This window comes from Lycorma delicatula, chromosome 2 (assembly GCF_047948215.1).
Source record: "Lycorma delicatula isolate Av1 chromosome 2, ASM4794821v1, whole genome shotgun sequence".
Taxonomy (NCBI): domain Eukaryota; kingdom Metazoa; phylum Arthropoda; class Insecta; order Hemiptera; family Fulgoridae; genus Lycorma; species Lycorma delicatula.
In genome coordinates, this window is record NC_134456.1 from 159,370,244 (window position 1) to 159,390,046 (window position 19,803).

Sequence of the window (19,803 nt, forward strand, 5' to 3'; positions counted from 1 at the left end):
TCATAACAGATGATTAGTGGTGCTAACTGATAGTTGATTAACCTCTCTTAGTTATTTCTATACTATACTTGACTTTTTTTAACATTTTACCAAGAAATTTTATGTTATCTACATAATTAACAATGAATATAAATATTTTTTTTTTAAGTTACTGATGTAAAAAAATTAATCTCAGAGAGCTAAATTTAAATTCTTGGTTGTTTTATTCGCTAAATTTTTGTAATATACATACTGCTATAACTTCCACAATTATACTATATAGCTGCTTAGGCAATTACAATAAGCAATGTTTATAATGTTTAAGCACAAACACTATTGTATTTTTTTTATTCAATAAATATTAAAACTGCACAATATTGTAAAATGTATTGTCATTAACATAAGTGAAATACTTTAAAATAAAATGTATAAATCCCCCTTCTTTTAACAAGAATAGTAAAATCCTCATTTTTCTAACTCCATCTGGTGTGATAGTTACTGTAAACCTGATTTGTAAACAAAAGTGTGAAATGTTTGATTCATTGTTATCAAAATACAAAAAATAACATCTGTCAGAACATACTCTTATTCCACTAAATGAAATCAAGTTAAATTTAATCCCTTTTTACCAAGTAAATTTAGCTTTCTTCCATCATCTTTACTGCAATATACAAGTAGTATTCTGATGACAGCAGGTTCCTGATACTAGAATGGTTTCCATATTTTAAAGTTCCTTTTCATTACTACCAATGTGCTATATATCACAGTTAAATAAAAATGTATCTTTTCTGTATAATCTGACTTGCATTCGTATAGTTATTTAAAATACCTTCCCTCTTCAGTACTGAATTCCAACTTGTATTTTATTCATGTTACATTTTTCCATGTTCTATCACCTCATACAGTATTTTTTTGTTCATTTCCATATCACTTATTTTATTAACTGTCTGGCAACCTTAGATTATAAATCATACATTAGTAATCTATAATCATAGATCATACATTACCAAAATAATGGAATGCTATACTAGACCTTGTTATTCTATGTTGATCAAGTTCAATCTTTAAAATAATGGCTACATCTAAACAACTAATATCAAATATTATGCATATTTTACATACATATTTTTTTTTATTTGAAATAAATCATTTATGGTAACATATACTTTTATTGATTGATAGGTATAGTGTATTGGGCAGTGATGCTTGATAACTAAACATTTATCATCAGCTGTAAAAAATTTTACTGTTAGTTTTTATTAGCAATTTGATTATAAGCACAGAATCTGGCTTTTCATCACTTAAGTAAAGTCTGTCAGTGAGGTATAAGTTTTAATCAGTTATTATAATATTCATTATACTCTCATCTAGCATGTATTTGTAACAAGAGCTTAATAATGTTATTTTTTTGTCTTTTTTTACGTTAGTTAATTGTACATTATATTTGGAGTAGAATATTATATTTTTGTACTTATTTATTTTTAATGAATCTCATGCTTTTGTGCATGTTGGGGCCTTATCAGATTGTCCGTCCACTGTTTGTAACAATATAAATGTATTAGTTTTAGTTATTCATATTTGTAATGATGTGTGTTTATGAGTTAGTAGTTTATATTATAAGTAAACTAAATACTAGGTATCTGCTTAAAAAAGAACATTTTGGAAATGTAATAATTAATTCACTGTTTTTCATCTATGTAATGAAATATATTTACTAAATATTTACTTGTAGAATTAATAATAATTAAAATAGATTTAACTTTTTTCAATAAAACTATTTTTTCTTATAAAACAATTATCTGAAATTTTGACAGAAGAAAGAATAGAAGAAGAAGAATAGTCTGATTCATAGTTCATATCACAGGGCAGAACCAAACAGACTATCTTAACAAAAAACTATGAACACCTACTCAGTGTAAATTGAGATTCTGAGTAAATTCAGAATCACAAGTAAGCAATAATAAACTACATTTACTCTTTGAAAATAAAAGTAAATTGACCTTTTCCATTCAGTTTTATTTAATTTATCAATGTAATTTCTTACAATCTTACACGTTTAATTATCTTTTGTCCTTGGTCATCTGATTAAGCTGATATATTCGAATAATGTCTTTAAATACAGAGCAGATCTTATAATCTCAAAATATTTATTTCATTCTATATTTTAATTGAGAAGTGGATAATGAAGAGTTGATTTTTGAGATAGGAGAATACATTGTACCAAAAGTTCATAATTTGATTACAAAATTATGTAGGATAGATAAAGTAAGGTCAGGTATAAAATTCACACTTGCCAAAGCAAAAATTAAAAATTATCCTTTTTAATTAATCCTCTTCTGAATTAAAGATGTTTCATTCAGAAAAGAAATGTGCTTGTAAAACGTAGAATAATGATTAAAAAATACATTTTTAAGTATTTTATAGGGAGCATAATGGTTTATGCAGTGAAACTTGGATTCATCAAACATGGAAATAAAATTTGATTAGGCAAACTGAAAAAAAACAAATCGTGATTTTTGAAATCTGGTTTTACAGGAAAATACTGAAAGCAATGTAAATAAGAGTTTAAAATGAGAAATGTTTAAGACAATGAAAAGAAGTAAAATTAGCACCAAAATCTTTAAAAAAAAAATCATATGGTGGACCAGAAGTTAAGATATACAGGATTACTGATTTTAGTTCTAGAAGGAAATACAGGCTACAAAATCAGGAAAGGAAGAAAAAATTATACTACATGAAAGAAATAGATAGAAAGATGAAAGTCATTTAACAGATGAAAGTGGCATTTTAAGAAAATAGACTGATACAGAAAAGGAAATAAATTAATTAAATTGTCCAAATAACTAACGAAAAAGAAGGATTTTTATTTATCGATATAACATCCTTTAATTTTTGTCTTCCTTACATTTTTCAACTGTACTTTCAAATATAACTTTTATGTTCCTTCAAATATAAAATTAACTAATCCTGGATGCTTCATACTATCACCATATTTGTTTTAGCTTTAAAATGAGAAATGTTTAAGACAATGAAAAGAAGTAAAATTAGCACCAAAATCTTTAAAAAAAAAATCATATGGTGGACCAGAAGTTAAGATATACAGGATTACTGATTTTAGTTCTAGAAGGAAATACAGGCTACAAAATCAGGAAAGGAAGAAAAAATTATACTACATGAAAGAAATAGATAGAAAGATGAAAGTCATTTAACAGATGAAAGTGGCATTTTAAGAAAATAGACTGATACAGAAAAGGAAATAAATTAATTAAATTGTCCAAATAACTAACGAAAAAGAAGGATTTTTATTTATCGATATAACATCCTTTAATTTTTGTCTTCCTTACATTTTTCAACTGTACTTTCAAATATAACTTTTATGTTCCTTCAAATATAAAATTAACTAATCCTGGATGCTTCATACTATCACCATATTTGTTTTAGCTTAGATTCTACCACAAATTAAACACAAAAGCTTCTGAACTTGTATTCTATACACTTAATTTTTAACATTTTTTTTCTATAATGCATTCAAAACCTTTCTCTCCTTTTTATTACTCACATTTTAACCCAAAAAAAATTGTAAACTGTGTTTGTGAATTTTTAATACTTAATAATTTTAAAGTATTACCATGTTTTGACATACTGTTAAATGTATTTTTTATAGCTTGATACCTAGTATTTAATAGTAATAAGTAATATTTTGTGAAATGTTTTAAAGATTATTTATTATAATTATTTTTAAATGTTATGTCCATGTATTGGGGCCTAATCAGTGCATCCGTCCATTATGTAATTAAATATTGTATATATTCAAAAGAATGTTATCAATAAGCAAATATTATTAAATTATTTTTATTTGTTTAGGAAATAAAATGAATCTAATTAAATCTTTTATTTTTGCAATGTATAACACACTGGTAAAAAAGTTACAAACTATATTCAATTTTGTAATACTTTTTGTGAAAAAATAAAACTAAACAGAGGAAAAGATTAAGAAAAGAGACTGAGAGAATTTTTTAACTAAGAATTTGGACTTAGGGGCCTCAAAATCCTGACAAATACAAAACAATACTAGGAGATTCATTTCTTGTACATTAGAAATACATTCCCTTTGTTGTTTACTACTGCAGTAAGGAAAGATCATAAATAGTCACATTCCTAGATGAAAATACATGTATGTATGTGTTCCTAAGCACAATTCAAGTAAATGTATTATGCTTACAGCTGAATTGATAGATTAAACAATAAATACAGTAGTGTAAGTGTATGGTGGGTGAATTAACCTTATCTTTCAGTAGTAGTGCATGAATCTAATTTTGTAAAGTATAACCAGTCACTGGGGTATGGCTGGAACTGTCCCTTAGAGGGTGAGTTTCCCTTCTTTAAACATACCCAGACCCTTATAGGTAGAACATCTCACAGCAATACTTTCTTTTACATAGGTTGTTTACTCAAAGACAAGAGAAGAAAGCAATTCATGTCTCTTCTAAAATTTGAATCAAAAGTGATCAAATATCTCAGTAAGTATTTCTGATTATTGTTATAAAAAAATAACAAAATAAAACACAGACAGAAAATTATTGTAATTCACGATTTTGGCTGATGTCTAATTGTTATCAATACGTACAAAAAAAATCAGTTGAAACCCTGATAAACAGAGCATGATTGATCGAGCATTGCTGGTCTGAATGTCAGTGTAATAAGGACATTAGGATATGCTAGTACCATAGCTGACTTCTCAAAATTAAAATTTGGGAAAATTTTTCACGGTCTACCTCACTGGAAAGGAGAAATAAGCTACATCATTCCCTGTATTTTTTATATTTTATAGTAAACATAAAATAATACTGAGCATACTATTTTAATTTATCAAATGTTTTATTGCACTAGCAATATCTTGAAAAAAGAAATCTACCTACTTACTTGTAATAATCAGGAATAAAATTCATGTTTGGCTATTTTTTCAGTGTCTGTAAGGCAGAAGTATTATCAAATCACTCATCACAAAGATCTGAAATTCAGATATTATTTTTAAGAATTTATTTTAAAGGTCATAAAAAAAATCAAAACAAATGTCAGATGCTTCTTGTAATTCAGGTACTTTATATGTGTTTCAACAATTTAAAGCAGCGGTTCTCAAATTGTGATATGTGTATTACTGGTGATATGCAGACCTTCTCAAGGTGGTGTGCAAACACAGCAATACAAAAAAAAACTACTATAATACCAAAATAGTTATTAGATTAATAATTAGATTATAAAAATCTTGTATTCTAATTATTATTATATTACAAAAGTATTTTATCTTGCATTCCTTTTTTGCTATTTTAAGGAAATTATTTTTATATAGCAACAAAAAGAATATCAAGAACATACATGATGAAATGTTGATGGCCTATATATATAGCGACTTGTCTATGCCATGAATGAAAACCTGAAGTCTTTTCCAAATGTGAAAAATTTTGTGAGAGTATACTCAACTGAAAGATAATTACATAACAATATAAAACACCATTGCCTAACACTTGTAGAAACTTTTGAAGAGTATTTAAAAGAAGACTTCTAAATTCCTATGGAAACAAAACTTTCATACTGGATATCATTACTGGTACCTAACTAACAATGAAAGAGAATCTTTGATGGGACTGTCTTGTAATGGAGGTTTAAAAATGGAATTTACTAAATTAGAGCTATGTGAATGTTGGCTAAAAGTTGAAAATTAATATCCATTGCTGTCCAGAAAAGTATTGTTTTTAATTCTACTTTCTACACATATCTTTGTGAAATTGGATTTTTCTGCTATAGTGACAATAAAAAATAAATTTCATAATAAACTGAGATTTGACCCAAATTTGCACTTAAAATTAAATTTAACTGAATCTATCTTTTCACTTGTTTCAAGCATGCAGCACCATCCTTCTCACTGAAATTTTAGTCTTCAAGACTAGTTTTTTATTGCTTTGCCATTCTGAGATATAACTTTATTACTATCCTAGTGATATATTAAATATTTAGTTCAGTGGTACGCTACTGATCTGTAATTCACAGTAGTGGTTTATAAAAAAAGTTTGAGAACCACTGATTTAGAGGCTAGATCAACAGTACATTGAAGGTATAATTTATTTAAGTCAACTTCATGACACCTGTGTATATAACATTCTTACATAAACTTTTTCAGAAGGTGCCAGTTTTCCCCAAAAAGAATCAAAATACATAGATTTCTAAAAAATCAACAACAAAAAAAGCTGATATTGGGTATGTTGGTTACAATAAATTTTTACTGCTCATTTTTATTTCAAGAAATATCAGAATTATAATAAATTGGAGAAAGGATGTTGAAAATAACAATATATTAAAAAGTAAATTATTATTTAAAACCAACTAAAGACTAAAATAACAATTATCTTTTGTCTTCCCTTTCAACTCCTCTTTAGATTTTCTTAACTTTTTCAATTCAATGCTAAACTAAGAGCTTTTAAGTTGGCGATAGTTGTTTGTTTTAATTTGGTAATGACGTCAGCCAGTTAAAGATTTAAAAAGTTTTTTTTCTTTTAGAAGCTTTTTTCTAAGTTTATTTTGCTAAATAAAAATTAAACATTTACTTATCAAATTAAGAATTGTAACTGAGAGAAACACTGCAAAAATCTGAAAAACCAACTTTAACAAAATAAAAGATTTCTTAAAATATGACTTATTTCATTCTCTAAATGAATCAGGTTTTTATAATACAAAATTATTAGTACAACATATATTTTTTATTTATTTATAACTCCATTTTATAATTCCCATTTAAGGAGTACATTTGGTAATAAAAAGGAAAGCCTTGAAAGTAGGAAAAAGAAAGATCTATGTAGTAAGGGTAAACAAAAAAAATACGAACATGGCTAATATTAGAATGGATAAAAGGTTTTCAATTTAATAAGAGCAAAAAATATTAAAAATTATCAATGACTTAATGGAACTTGTTCTTTTAAAGGACCGTTCAAAGCAATTATCAATGTCTTTTTAATTTGGTTTTTCTGGTAGCACTGTTGTTAATGGCATCCACAAAAAGCTTAGGAAACATCTTTAATATTTAACTAAATAATATATGTGATCTATGTGGTGTTTGGTTATTTAATATTTTGTTCCTTTTTGTCAAATTTGATGTAGATTTTGCTTTTTAATAACAGCTTTTGTTGTGTGTTACAGCTAATATTTATGCAAGGTTAATGCAAAATGCAATATTTTTTTTATGGTTAATGTTTTTCAGTGAGGGTATGTGTGACATGTTTCTATGACGTGATTTTGTAAAAGTTAATCAGATTTTGCAAATCACTATATACCATAATCATACATAAATCACTGTTTTATATTGTGTGTTGTTTGTATCTGTGACTTTAATATCCATCCAATCTATTTAATGTAATATTAATTGTAAATACCATAATTTAATTTGTAAACAATAGATTTACTGTTTTGTTACTGGGTTTTTATTAGTTTGTTCTGTGGTCTGGTGTGCTTTGTTATTATCTGTTGTTTTGAAGTTTGATAACTGTGTAAACTTGTATTTAGTTGATATATTTTAGTCACATATTTTTATTCTAAACTGAAATAGTATAAAAAACATATGAGCAAATACAATGTAGAGTGAATACATTATTCATTTACATACAAAGGGATTGTTTGATCTTTTGAAGAAGGTTGCTATTAACAAATAGTTTTACCAAAATTTCCACTGAAAAAGCTGACAGGAAAGGTTAAAAGAAAATGTATAATCCATTTGAAAACCAGTCATTTGTAATTTTTAACTGTTATTGTATTCTTCAATGCTGTTTAGTAAAGTAAAAATGTTTTGGGAAATACATGCAAAATAAAAAATTAACCAACTCTTCAATATACAATTAAAAATTATGGAAGTGGAAGATAAAAATTATTATTGTATTATAATAATAATAATAATAATAATAATAATGGAAGACTGAATGCTGCGGTAGGGAAAAATGGAAGGAATAAGTAATGAAATAGGATGGACTGGGCACACATAATGAAACGGAGAAAGGCTTATTGAGTTTTGTCCGAAAATAAAGTGTTCATAACAAATACTTGATTTAAAAATCATAAAAAAGCACATAGAAGTCATCAGGAAATGAAATCAGACAGCAAATTGAAAATAATTACATTTAAAAATATAGAAAATGCATCATGGGTTGTCCGGAACCTGCATAAATAGTGATTATATACTTCTGGTAGCAGAAACAAATGTAAAAGTGAAGAGAGTTAAAAGAGAAAAAAACAGTTCTATAGAAAATATGTGGCATATAAGGAATAAGAAAAAATTCTTAATAAGAACAAAAAATTAATAAATATGAAAGTGGATGAAGTATGGTTGAAATACGAATATATTACAGATGAATCGTTATATTATATTACAATTATATATTACGTTATATTACAGATGATTTGTCAAACGTCCCTCAACTTATTTCACTAAAATAAAAATTAATATTTCACCTACTAAGTAAAATCAACATATTTAATACGTCCATTTATAGTTGCTATACATCTACTGTTTCAGTTTTTCTTTAGCTTGACACATTTTCTTTTTAAATCTTTTATGACTGCATAGAATTATTTTAGTCAGTCCATTATCCAAGTCTCTTCGATTGGACTGTTTGGGCCTTGCAGTCCTCCCAGTACTTTTTCATATGTTCTGATCTTTGTGCCCTTTCTGGTGTTGAAAATGATCATGTTGTGAATTTATTCTTCCTTGTGAGTGTTAAGCAAATGTTCTTGTCCTTGATTTTTTCATTTAACTTTATCTTGTCTGTGGTGTCTTCTGGTGTAAGGCCAATTTCCTTCAGATCCTCTCTTATTTCTCTGATCCATCTGCATCCTGTCTAGGTATTTTTCGAGTCAAGATTGTACTGTAACTGCTTCAGAAGTTTCAAATCTTGCATCATTATCATCATCATGTGTCCAAAGAGTCCTAGTTTCCTCTTATATGATATCAATGACGGTTCTAACTCTTGAACATGACTTTGTTGGCATGATCCACCACTGCCCAACTTTCTGGTACTTTCTGTTGATAAAGGTTCTTCCAGTTCTTCTTTTTTGATTTTCTGTAGTCTGTTGGTCTTTGATTGTTTGTTCAGGTGGAAGAGTGTTTCTGCTACATGTGTGACTTCCAGTTTTATAACTGTTGTAGTGTCTTATTTTTGTATTTATGGATAAAACTTTTTCACTATAGGTGTACCAGGTTAAGTTTTGTGCCTTAGCTAGTATGTTTGTTCTTTTTGGATTGAGGTTTTTTTTTCATTTAGGTTGTTTGTTATTATTTCTCTGAGTTATATAAGTTGGCTTACTATTTTGACTTTATTACCATTTATGTTTACTTCTTTTAATTGTGTTGGTTTTTGGGGCATTATTTCTGTCTTTTCAAATGATATTTTTAGGACAATTTTATTTGCAATGTTTTGAAGTTCTAATATCTATGTTTTAGCTTCGTTGATGTTTGCTAGCAGTGCCAAGTCATTGGCAAAACCAAAGCAGTTTGTTTTGATCTTTTGGCCTATTTTTATTTTTTGGGGACATTTTTTGAGCCATTCCCTCATTACAATTTTCAGAGCACAGCTGAATAGTAGCAGTGAAAGTCAATTGCCTTAGTGCAGTCCTGTTTTGATCTCAAATGGTTCCGGGAATTCACCTTTGAATTTCAGTTTTGACTTAGTGTTTATGAGGATCAGTTTATCATGTTTATTAATTTGGAATGTAGTTGGAGAGGGGGTCTTAGAATTTTTAGTAGGCATTCTCTGTGGATGTAATTGTGTGCTTTCTTGAAGTCTACAGACATTATCACCATGTCTCTGCTTCTCTTTCTGATGTAATCCATTATTAGTTCGAGACTCATGATCTGGTCTGGACAGCTCCTCCAAGATCTGAAACCTCCCTGATATTCTCCTAGTTCTTTCTTGAGTTGTAAACCAATCCTGTTGAGAATTATTCTAGAAAGAATTTTTTATGTTGTGCCTAGGAGTGAGATTCCCCATAGTTGTTAGAGTCTGTTTTTTCTGTTTTTTTGTGTGGTGGGTGGATGAGTGCTTTCATTCAGTGTTGTGGTAGTTTTTCTTTGATTCAAATGTTGACTAGCTGTTGATGAAGGGTGATTTTTGTTGGTCTTCCTGCATGTTTTCAGATCTCTACAAAGGTCTGATCTTCTCCTGCTGTTTTGTAATTCTTCTTCTCACCTGGTGCTTCTTTTATTAAGGGAGGGTTTTGTTTCTGGTGATGTTGATATTGAGGTGCTGAGTTCTGTCAGCTCTTCGCAATTTAGGAGTGTGTTGAAAGCTTTAGCTAGGATTTTCACGTTGTCTTTATTGTTATGGGCCAGATTATGATTTGCATCCTTCATTAACGGGGTTTGAGTTTCATATTTTTGGAGTTGTTTTTTGAAGCTTTTGTGGTAGTCTCTCAACTGCATTGTGATGAATTCTTCTTCTATTGATGTGTGTCTTTATGATCTGATTTTTTTTTCCTTAGGATTCGATTTAATTTCATTGTTTTACTAGATTTTGGAAGGATGTTTCTGATTTTCAGGATTGGTGTAATAGCCATACTTGATGTCTCTTTTCTACTGTTTCACCATGTATGCTGTTCCACTAATAATGTTTTTTATGGAGTTATATTGGGGCCAAATCTTCTGCAATATATTTAAGGTTCTTCACTAGGTCTTTGAGTTTATCTGTAATTGTAATTTTTTCAGTTGGTTTTTGGTCATTTTCATTCTTGATAGTTGAGTAGGATTTTTTTTCTTTTAGTGTTAAGTGCTTGGTTTTGTTGCTTCCTTTTGGGACTGAATTAATTTCAATTTTGAGTACATAGTAATCTGAGTCTGTGTCTACTCAGAGGAGAACTTTTACATTGTAGATCTCTTTGCAGTAGTTTTGTCCATGAAGACATGATCTAGTTGCCATTCTGTTTTAGTGTAGTTGGGGGTATTTCCAGGTTTTGAGTTATTGATTTTTCCACATGAAATATGTGAATTTCGAGATTAGGTTTTTGCATGTGATTTTTGCAAAGATTGATGAGGGTATGTTCATTTTCATTTTCAATAAAAATGGCCCATTTTGGACCGTTTTCTGATGATATTGCAGTATGTTCTTTCTCTGGCTAGTGGAGGATTGAAGTCTCTGATTAGGTGTTAAACCTGAGTGTTTGTATTGTATGTCAAACTGAAGCAAATCACTGCATTGATTTTCTTCAGTTTGATTTTGGATTTTGTATTGTTATTGTTCATGTGTGCAGTGTTAGGACATTCCAATGTTTCAATCACATGTTATCTTCTAAGTAGCAGTCCACTGTATCTGAGTGCTGCATTCTCTGAGCTCTGGTGTTGCTTAGTTCAGTCGGTGGAGTATTCCTTAAAAACCTTTCATGTTTGACTGTCAAGGAGTCATCTGTGGTGGGACTAAATTCTGCGTAATAACTCTAGATGTGATCTAGTGAGGTGATACTGGGTTATGACTTGATGATAGATGAAACTGTGAAGTTTGTTTAGATTCATTTCATTGGACAAATTTCTCCTATTTGTTCCAGATGTATCTAGAAGTACCTAGTGGAGGGTCTGACTTTTGTTAAAGTTGTTATTTTAGAGAAAAGTTAAAAAGTCCAATCCTAAACATTATTTCTACTTGACACATCATAAAACTAAAAGTAAAATATGATGACTTAAATACTGCTACAAAAGCAGTATTTTTAAAAAACCAGAATATCAAATTGAAAAAGAAAGAATAAAAACTATAGGAAAAGCTATAAATAAATTTATAAACCTAAGTTGAGAAAATATTTGAAACAAGAAGCATGGCGCACCACAGTTAGCAATGCATGCAAATAAAAGCCAACACTTTAATAGTAATTAGTCAATAAGACTCTTTCAGCAAGTAGCCTTCAGCTAGTGAATCCAAACGTTAAGCATGTTTGTTTTTGTTTAATTGATGCTCTGTTCAATGAGCTGTGCTCCCTGTGCTGCTTCCATTATGTTCAAACTCCTATGGAATGAAAATTATAAAATAAACAGATAAAATGTCACAGAATAGAAATCTGTAATTATAATTATGATGGACAAACACATATATTCATTGTTATATAAATGCTACAACAGATGGTGTATTTGTAGACAACATGACTTTATTTTGGTGTATTTATAGACAGCATGAATTTTAATTGTGCTTTCTGCAGTTTTTATATTACAATATATTAAATACTTTCTATACAGATGAATTGAGAGGACAGTGGAAAAAGTGTTAGGAGAAGACCAATTTGGTTTCAGGAAAAGTATAGGGACAAGGGAAGCAATTTTAGGCCTCAGATTAATAGTAGAAGGAAGATTAAAGAAAAACAAACCAACATACCTGGCATTTATAGACCTAGAAAAGGCATTCGATAACGTAGACTGGAATAAAATGTTCAGCATTTTAAAAAAATTAGGGTTCAAATACAGAGATAGAAGAACAATTGCTAACATGTACAGGAACCAAACAGCAGCAGTAATAATTGAAGAACATAAGAAAGAAGCCGTAATAAGAAAGGGAGTCCAACAAGGATGTTCCCTATCTCCGTTACTTTTTAATCTTTATATGGAACTAGCAGTTAATGATGTTAAAGAACAATTTAGATTCTGAGTAACAGTACAAGGTGAAAAGATAAAGATGCTACAATTTGCTGATGATATAGTAATTCTAGCCGAGAGTAAAAAGGATTTAGAAGAAACAATGAACGGAATAGATGAAGTCCTACGCAAAAACTATCGCATGAAAATAAACAAGAACAAAAAAAAAGTAATGAAATGTAGTAGAAATAACAAAGATGGACCACTGAATGTGAAAATAGGAGGAGAAAAGGTTATGGAGGTAGAAGAATTTTGTTATTTGGGAAGTAGAATTACTAAAGACGGACGAAGCAGGAGCGATATAAAATGCAGAATAGCACAAGCTAAACGAGCCTTCAGTAAGAAATATAATTTGTTTACATCAAAAATTAATTTAAATGTCAGGAAAAGATTTTTGAAAGTATATGTTTGGAGTGTCGCTTTATATGGAAGTGAAACTTGGACAATCGGAGTATCTGAGAAGAAAAGATTAGAAGCTTTTGAAATATGGTGCTATAGGAGAATGTTAAAAATCAGATAGGTGGATAAAGTGACAAATGAAGAGGTATTGCGGCAAATAGATGAAGAAAGAAGCATTTGGAAAAATATAGTTAAAGGAAGAGACAGACTTACAGGCCACATACTAAGGCATCCCGGAACAGTCGCTTTAATATTGGAAGGACAGGTAGAAGGGAAAAATTGTGTAGGCAGGCCACATTTGGAATATGTAAAACAAATTGTTAGGGATGTAGGATGTAGAAGGTATACTGAAATGAAACGACTAGCACTAGATAGGGAATCTTGGAGAGCTGCATCAAACCAGTCAAATGACTGAAGACAAAAAAAAAAAATTAAATACTGTAGTATATATGGTACAGTTTATATAAATTACTGTTTATATAGTTTTTAGCATATGCTGTAGTATTATTTTATAGTTTCTGTAGTTTTTAAAATGAAGGAATTATTTTTCTACATCAAGCAAATTATTGTTATTTAGGAAAATAATCAAAAAGTTTGGAATTGATTAGTTAGTATGCTTCAAAACTCGTTCTTCTGCTCAGAAGAAGCTCTAAGACAAAATTCCATTGGATTGGAATGTATAAATGTAAATATTTAATGATCATGACAACAAAGCTTAATGTTTAATGAGATATTTCAATGCTAAGAAGTATGGTTCGATCTTATTAAAATGAAGTCTATTTGATCATCCCAAGAAAATTAATTATTTAAACAAGTATATAGACATTTTGTATTATGTATAGTAAAAGTAGTACTCTTTTTAGTATATTCATGCGAAGTCTAACATTATCAATAACACAAATTAAACTCTTTGAGAAAGTTATTCATTAAATGAATTGAATGTATTATCAATTAATAAATTCATAAATATGCTTTGAATGAATTTTCATTTTTAATATACTTTAAACCATTGACTTTTTAAAATTAAATTAGTTCCTTATACTCGTATATGATTTGGTCTTTTGAAATAATTAAAAATTTTATTATTTTACTAGTACATTTCCTTTATTCTTTATCTTTTATCTTGAATAAATTTATCTTATATTCTTTTGTAAGGCCAAAATATTTACATACATATGTATACAAACATGTACAATCAAATTAAGACATGATTAATCATCTCATTTTAAAACTTCTTTTACGTAAATTATTGATAGCCTTAATTTAAACATTAATTTTTAATGTAATACTTCATGAGCAAAATACAAAAATATTTATTTATGATGTGCAAGATAGATATATCCAATCAAAATTTGCAGTTAGATAAGTGATTAATTTTTATTAATTCGTTTTTATTTTATAATTGTTTAGTCATTATTTTATGATGACAATGACAAAATGAACAGAAGAAGAATGCCAGACCCTTGTACTAAACCTAGGACTAAGATTTAATATACTGACCTAGTAAACTTACTGGCCAGTCAGTAATGTCTTGATATACATATTAAATAATGTTGTTTTAATTGTTTTAACACTAGGTTAAAGTGTAATATTTTTCTTGCCAGCTCTAGTAACAAATTCAGAGATTTCTATTTATAGCATCATCTCTCCACCACTCTACACACTTCTATCCCTACTTTTCTTTTGGTTGAATTCCTCCTGTAAATTTTAGTGTGCTACGCATGGTGCAGTTATTATTAGTAAAAAATTTATAATTTTTTATTAACATGAAAAAAAATTATTTATGTCAATGCATTACAATTTAATTACAATCGTAAATTAAATTTCTCACCATCATTCAAACTTATTTCAACTGAATACAGACAGGTAAGATATTTAAAATTTAAAATAATATAATCATATAAATACTGTAATAATAAATATCATTACATAAATAGCACAAACATTTATATTTTTATTTTTATCAATTTATGTTAATTCATAAAAAAATGTTATGAATGAGTATAATTACTTTTTTTTAATGTAGTAGACAAAATACTCACACTTCAGTTAAAGTAACATCTACAGACTAACCTTAACATAAATAACAACCTATGAACCAAAATATATTTAAAAATATAGAGAAATGTATATTAGTATGGATAAATTATGTAAATATAACCAATAAGAACATATTAAATTACTGAAAAATGGTTTAAGCTAACAAGTATGGTAAATAATAAAATAATGATTATTTATCCAAATAAGCAAAAATTTACGCTTGAAGTTTTAAGTTCAATTTTATGTGAACGAAAGCAATGTTCATACAAACTTTGACTTTCATGGCAGAGTGGTAGCACTGTGGATGCCATCAGTAAGGTTCTGAGTTTGAATCCAGCTCAGACTCAGCATTTTTCAAATCGTATAAAATTCATTTCTTATCTATGACAAGTATAATGTTGCCAGATAAATAAATAAGTAAAAAAACATTCAATTTTAATTTTTAGATTTGAAATCAGTACAAAAAATATTATAAGGCATACCTTATTGAAAGCATGTAAAAGAAAAAAAATTGTTTTATAGGCCTTTGTTATTGGTTGAAAATAGCATCATCTAAGGTAATGAGTTATTTAATCATATCATGGAACTGAATTATTTTGGTAGTAGTTAAAACTGAATCAAATAATTCAGAGTAACCAATAATAGTAGTTAAAACAACTATCACTGTTTATATATAACACTGGTAATGCAACACCTGAAGCGGTACCTTGTAAGTGATGAATTTATATAATTAAAAAGCTTTTTATATAAACTGGTAAATATGTATTAAACTTAATTTTTATACTAAATTTGTTCATATTGAACTTGGTAATATATGTATATAACTTTTTGAAAATTCTAATAATCATCAACATATTGACTACTATGCCAATTAAATTAAAAAAAAAATAATAACTTATACCAATAATCGACTTTCACGGGATCCCATATTAACTCGGTAAACAATTTTACAATTACATCAGCAAATAACATAAAAAGAAAGAAATATTGTGGTTTTTAGTGTTTGTTTTCTAAATTTTTAAGTTTTTATTTCTTTTTTATTATTTGTTGACTTAATAATAGAATTCTGTACCGACTGATGATGCGGGATCCCGTGAAAGTCTATTAGTATTAATTATTTTTAAGGTTTTGTATGCTACTGTGTGTAGTGGTTAAGTTGTTTTTTGAATATAATACTTACAATAATTTTATCAAACATGGTCCGTTTGTATGATTATATAATTCATAATTAAAAAATCCACTTACTAACAATTTTTTTATATGTGTTCAAGCGCTTTCAGTGTAGAATTACATCATCAGGAACTTAAAAACGTATATTATATTCTTAATAAAATTAAAACCTCGTTTTCATATGTAAATTTGTTTATGTAAAGTGTATAAAATATAACAGTGGTCGTCATGAGTTTAAAATTGTGTCGACATAACGTCCTGTTATTATGAATGTCTCCGTGGAGACATTCTCCCGAGATTGATCAGCGGGTGTCGTATTATGGCTTATGCTGTCGATGGGCTCCTGCTGGTCGAAGGATGCTCGCGGAGGGAGGTTGAACACCGAGCCACTCAAGCTTGCAGGATACTTGAGTTGAAAGGTCATCAACATAAGATGACGTTCAGCCAGGATAAAAACCACGATAACATAAGATGATGTTCAGCCAGGAGAAGACCACGATGATGCTTTTCAAAGCGCGTTTGGCAGTGAGTCGGCAAGTACGTGTTTCAATGTCAGGCCATCGTATCAAGTACGTTCAAATTAAAAAATACCTCGGGGTGTTTCTTGATGAGACATTCTAATTTAAGAGGCACCTTCAATACGTCGCGAAGAAGGCCTATAGTGCCTTCTTTTGTATTTAACGTGCGGTCAATTCTGACTGGAGTCTTAATTTTATGACCATGAGTATTCTGTATAAGGGCGTGTGCGAGGCAATTATGCTATATGCGGCGCCTTTTTGGGCGGATAGGTTAAAATGTAAAAGCTACTGGGATATGTGGACAGTTGGAAGATGCCTATCATGTTCTTTACATATGCCCTAAGTGGTGCGGGAGCTTCGTCTGCGGTGACGGAGCTGACCCTGAAAAAGGTCCTGGACCGCGGAGAGAAATGTACCAGATCTCACGGGTCACAAAAACAAGGGACCATGGAGTGGTCCTGGAGATCGTAAACGAGAAGCAAGTGAAGCGGCTGCTGGGGGCCGACGTTCTGAAAAAGAACGGGCTGAAGGCTGAGTTGCTGGCCGAGCGGAGGCCACAAATATTGGTGTACGATTTGCCAAGGACAACGAGGGCAGAGGAGCCCGAAATTTTCAAGGGGATACACAGTCAAAATCCAGCATTGAGTATGGCTGCCGAGGACTTCCTCAAGGGAACCAGGGTGGTCCAGCAGTTGGGACTAAAAGAAGCCTCAAAGAGCCACTCGATAATTGAGATCTTGCCTAAGATCCGACTGGTCGGCTGTTCCTTGGGTGGACCTCTTGCAGGGTCGTCGATCATACAGAAGTACCCCGGTGCTTCAAATGTCAAGGCTTTGGTCACACCTCTCTCCGCTGTAGTAGAAGATGTGTGGTCATTGCGCCCTTGCTAAGCACAGGGAATTTAACTGCCCTAATAAGATTGCTCCTGCAAAGTGTGCTCCTGTGCCTTGGCGAAAGACTTTGAGCGGGACGCCGTGACAGGGGTAAACAATGCAGGTCGCACGACATAGCCCAGGCGAAGTTCGTACATAATAAGGCGTATGGCGACGCCTGAATTAGGGAAAGCTTTCCAGAATCGTCACCATATAGAACGCTCGCGACTGGGACAGTTAAACCTGCATCGTTCCCGGACGGCCACCAATGAAGCCATGAGGATTCTTGAGGAGTACGACCTCGAGGTCCTCTTGGTCCAGGAGCCGTATACGGTCGAGGATAGGGGGGGGGGTCGACTTCCACGGGGTTGATGTTATTTATTCTCGTGGGGAACGACCGCTCTCTGCGATCGTGATCCGGTCGGTCTCGTTGGGTGTCTTCTGGATGCACAGGCTGCGGCACGAGTGTGCTGCTGGATTACAGGGGTTGGAATGGCACAGGGAGTAGGTGTAATTGATGGCTGAACAATTCGGCCGGGCTATCAAGACTGGCTGCGATAGGGTCCTACGGCGGCCAATGGACGGACCCTTAGGCAGTGGCCACTCCGCTAATCGGAGAGTGCCTGGAGCCGTTATGACCACTGCTTCCAGGGAGCCTCTGTTAAACGCGTGCGGAAACTCGGAAAAAGTGGTGATTCTCTGACCTTAGCGTGCTGCGCGCAAGAGTTAGGACCGCTAAGAGAAGATACCAGCGTCGCCACCTAACGGGAATTATCTTTGATGACGTGCGAGCTGAGGGTTTGCGGATCTACCGGTGCGCCCGTAATGAGCGATTTCATGCCGTCAAGCTGTACTCAAGTTTTGGCAAGACACCATGCGCGAGTTGCAGCGCAGCCCCTGGCAGCTCGCAAAGTCACGTTACCGGCCAAAACCATTGCACGTGCTGTCAAGTGTTCGATGCGGGTTTGGTGGTCGTGAACACACTTTAACATCTGTGGCGACTTACCAGGCTTTCCTGGATACTCTGTGTCCAGATGCTCCGGAGGGTGAAGCAGAAGACGGCGTTAGGGCGGATGAGACACCATTCCCTGGCGTACGGGCTGTGGAACCCGTACCAACTTGACCCGGATATTTTCTATCATCTGCTGCCTGTCATAAGAGAACCGCTTGGCAGGCTGTTCTCGGAGTGCCTAAGCTGGGGTTGCATTCCGACTTGTTGCAAGGTGGCTTTAGTGAGGGTGCTCTTAAAATCAGGAAAGGATCCGAGTGAGATCAGCAGTCAACCCATCATCCTCTTGCCGGTAATCGGCAAGTTGCTTGAAAGGCTGGTTGTGTAACGGCTCTGGGAAAGTATCGGTATGAACTCACTTCTAAATCGAGGCCAGTATGGCTTCTTGAAAGGAGTTGGCACCGAGGATTGAGTCTTAAATGCTCATGCCGAGGTGGAAGGCGCCGACTGTAAATATGTTTTGGCAATTTTTATTGACATAGAGGCAGCATTTCCTTCCTTGTGTTGGAGTTCTGTTCTCTATGAGCTGGAACGCCCCAATGTTCCCGTAGCCCTGCAGGCCGTAGTGCGTGACTATTTGTCTAACCGTACGGCTTTGTTTAGAGATGCGCACCTGGCTGTGGAAAAGTCTGTCACCAGGGGAAGCCTGCAGAGTTCCGTTCTCGGTCCCCTGCTGTGGAACCTGGTATTTGACGGATTTCTGAAACTGACATTCCCAGACGGGGTCACGGCCCAGGCTTTCGCCGATGACTGTCTCCTGTTAGTTCGTGGTAATTCACAACCGCAGCTAGAAGACCGGGCGCAGGCGGTTTTGTCAACCGCGGAGGGCTGGATGGACATGCAAAATTTGAAGATCTCTGTGCCCAAGACGAAGTTTATGCTTCTCAAGGCTGAAGACAAATAATCGTACAGTCGTAACCTCCACATTAAGTATAAAGGCTGTGTAATCAGCCGAGTTTGAGTTCATAAGTACCTAGGTGTTTTGTTTGATAAGAAGTTGCAGTTTAGCAACCACATTAGGCAAGTAGCGGCGGACGCCGTCTCTGTTATGCACAAGCTTAGGAGGATTGTTCGGAAAGATTATAGGCTGTCGGGCCGTCATTTGCGTCCGTTTGGGCGCATAGATTGGACAGAAATAGAGCACTTATTCAGAATTTAAGAAGTGCCCAG

General features: G+C 32.0%; 2 protein-coding genes across 2 annotated transcripts in view; one reads left to right on the plus strand and one right to left on the minus strand.

Moving 5' to 3' along the window:
* Positions 1–14,723, minus strand: part of LOC142319989 (uncharacterized) — a 187,796-nt gene extending 173,073 nt beyond the window's left edge. The window contains exon 1 of the mRNA XM_075357669.1: positions 14,525–14,723. The gene's annotated coding sequence lies outside the window, so the exon portion shown is untranslated. The remainder of the gene's footprint in view (positions 1–14,524) is intronic.
* The window catches only part of LOC142319360 (protein-lysine N-methyltransferase SMYD4-like), a 52,988-nt gene continuing 47,889 nt past the window's right edge, over positions 14,705–19,803 (plus strand). Inside the window, exon 1 of the mRNA XM_075356562.1 lies at positions 14,705–14,890. The gene's annotated coding sequence lies outside the window, so the exon portion shown is untranslated. The remainder of the gene's footprint in view (positions 14,891–19,803) is intronic.